Source organism: Grammomys surdaster, unplaced genomic scaffold (assembly GCF_004785775.1).
Source record: "Grammomys surdaster isolate TR1022 unplaced genomic scaffold, NIH_TR_1.0 66, whole genome shotgun sequence".
Lineage (NCBI taxonomy): Eukaryota > Metazoa > Chordata > Mammalia > Rodentia > Muridae > Grammomys > Grammomys surdaster.
Window position 1 is genome coordinate 12,672,733 of NW_021604568.1, and position 3,070 is coordinate 12,675,802.

The 3,070-nt window shown below is 46.1% G+C and overlaps 1 pseudogene; it reads left to right on the forward strand.

Moving 5' to 3' along the window:
* The first annotated feature begins 1,635 nt into the window (after window positions 1-1,635).
* Window positions 1,636-1,887, forward strand: LOC114625584 (annotated as a pseudogene).
* The last annotated feature ends 1,183 nt before the right edge of the window (window positions 1,888-3,070 follow it).

Sequence of the window (3,070 nt, forward strand, 5' to 3'; positions counted from 1 at the left end):
CATCACATTCAAAAGGCTTTGCCTTCTAATACCATCTCAGTGGATGTTAGATATCAGCATATGAGTTTTGAGAAATACAGAAACAAGATTCGAATCTCAATCTCGTAACTTACTCGCTGTGTGATTTCAGGCAAGCTATTTGATGTCTCTGAGTCTCAGCTTCATCACTGAAACGTTATCTCAATGAGGTACTTCGTGCAAAATCAATTCCTTCTGATTTGAAAGAACAGTTGATGCTGATTCTGACTCCCCTGGGAACATAGGAGAGCATCTTGGGGGCAAGTATGCAAACAGCACCAAGTGGTGGGGCGCCTGTGATAGACAAATAAAGGATTGTGGTTGGTCTTCAGCAGGGTCGGTGTGGGGCTTAGGAGCTGTTCAAAGGCCCTGCCACAGTGACTCCTACCCCCAATTTGACTCTTCTCCCACAATGCCTTTCCCTGAGTGCATCTACTTCACACACCCAAAAAGTGTCTGTCTTACTCCTTTCTCATTGGTCCTTCTAGCTACCACGTGACTTACAGGAGCGCTTCAAAGCTGGAACCGATAGGAAGGCAGGAAGCAGAGCCTGACCTGGCTTGCAGCCAGCCGGGAGCTTAGCTTCGAGACCCCTACAACCTTCTCCCTGCAGACTCTGTTTATTCAACTGTAAGGAAGGACTGATTAAGAGAACCTTTGTCTTCGGCTGGGCTGGACGGTGCGTGCCTGTAATCCCAGCACCCTGGAGGATTGTGAGTTCAAGGCCAGCCGAGCTACACAGTCAGACCCTGTCTACAAATAACAAACAAATAAACATCTTCCTCTAGGATGATGATGTTTTGAAGATCAAGTAAAGTGTCGCATGTGTGGGTTTACACAAAATGCAGCATGTTTGCACGGAGTCTTGTTTATTTCTCTTTTTTTCTGCAAGCATGTGACATTTAGACCCCAGCAGGGCTGTGGCTTCTCAACCTCATTGTCACTGACAAGTGCACCTTCTTGGAAGGTACTAACTGTGTGGCAAAGTAAATACAGACTCCTAGGCTGTGTGTGGTAGTACACCCCTTTATTCCCAGCACTGGGAGGCAGAGGTCAAGGCCAGCCTGTCTACGTAAGTTCCAGGCCAAGCAGGTCTATATAGTGAGATCCTGTCAAATAAATAAATACGTTAAATATAGATTCTTAGCGCCCATCTTTCCTGTACAGTCAAGCTCTAGGAGGGGCTTGGGCATCTACACTTGATCCTCAGATGCCTCAGACAGCAAGGAGGCCACAATCCTTGGAAAAGCACAGCGGTCTCCACTGAAGCTCTTTGCAGGCGCGCTGTGGCTACTTTGTTTCATTACCAAGAATATCCACTGGCCATGAGGAAACCGGCTGGTTGTTTCCTTCCTTCAGCAATACATAATAAGGACACAATAGAGCAGGTAAGAGCACGCTCTGCGAAAACAGCAGGATCTGAGTTCAAAACCCCAAGACCCATATAGAAGCTGGGCAGTGCCTGGAACTCTAGTGTTGAACTTTGGAGACAGGCCAGTCCTCAGAGCTCAGTGGCCAGCAGTGTAGCCCAAATGGTGATCTGCAGGTTCAGTGAGAAAGCCTGGATTAAAAAGAAGGTAGAGACTTTTCTGCGCTCCCACTGGACCCTGTCTCAGCATGTAGAATGGTGCCAGCAAGTTCGTGGGCCTGTGTGCGCCTCAGAAGTGTTTCTCCAGCAACTGCATCACTGGTGCCAAGGACCAGGAGTCCATCCAGACAAATGTGGCCAAGGTTGATAGGGTCAGAGGCCTGTTTAATGGTCAGTTTAAAACGTGCGCCATCTGTGGGATCATTCACAGGATAGACAAGTTAGAGGATTCTATTCTCTGTTCAGCTAAGGCTGATGGAATAGTCACAAAGAACTATTGATCAGAAGAAATCAGGAATATTTGTCATAAATAAGTGAGAAAGTTAAATAAATAAATAGTTAGATAAATAAATAAATAAGGTAGAAAAAGACAGAGGGAGAATAAATAAATAAATAAGGTAGAAAAAGACAGAGGGAGACACCTGACATCATCCCCCGGCCTCCGTATGTGTTCTTATGAGTATGCCCATCTGTCTCTGTCTGCCTGTCACCCTAACATACACACACATACAATATCCACTCAGCGCCTCTTGTAACCCCAGCACTTGGGAGAAGGAATGAGGCAGTAGGACTGAGTTCCAAGACAGCCTGGGCAAGGCAGTGAGACCATGTCTCAAAAAAAGCAAAACAAAGACCGAAACAAAAACCTTTTTTCAAAATGAAAGCAAGAGAAATGGCCCAGTGGCTAAAAGTGAATACTCTCCCAGATGTAGTGTTCGGTTCCCAGCACCATGTTAGCAGCTCATGGTCGCCTCTAACTCCGCTCCACGGGACCCACCCCATCTTCTGGCCTTCATGGCCAAATGTGCACACATGGAGCACAGACACACATATAAATAAAAATAAAACAAACCCTATTTAAAAAGGAAAATAAAGCAATGCTTATCACAGGACGACTGAACAATCCAAAGGTGGACCATCTGCAGGATGCAGTGCCACCAGCAGAGACAGGGTCTGCATACATACTGAACACAGAGGAACCTTGGAAACATCTAAATGAAGCAAGCAGGTCCCAAGGGACCACATCTCACCTGGCTTCACCTCCATGGAATGCCCACAATCAGCAATCACACAGAAACAGGAAGTAGATAGGTGCTTACGAAGGGTCAGGAAATGGGATGACCACACACTCCCTGAGTGGATGAAACCCTATACGGTTGAGTGATGAGACCCTAAAAACTGGCTCAGTGCATACTCCAGACAGGTGAAATCATAGAATGCAAACTAGACCTCAGGAACTCTGCTATTAAAGCCAAAGAATTAGTTATATCATGTATTACCCAGGTGTGATGGCACACACCTTTAGCCCAAAAGGAAGGCAAAGGAAGAATGATCTCCGAGTTCATTGCCAGCCTGTTCTACAGATCGAGTTCCAGGACACTGAGAAACTCTGACTTGGAAAAGAAAGAAAAGGAAAGGAAAGGAAAGGAAAGAGAAGGGAAGGAAAGGAAAGGAAAGGAAAGG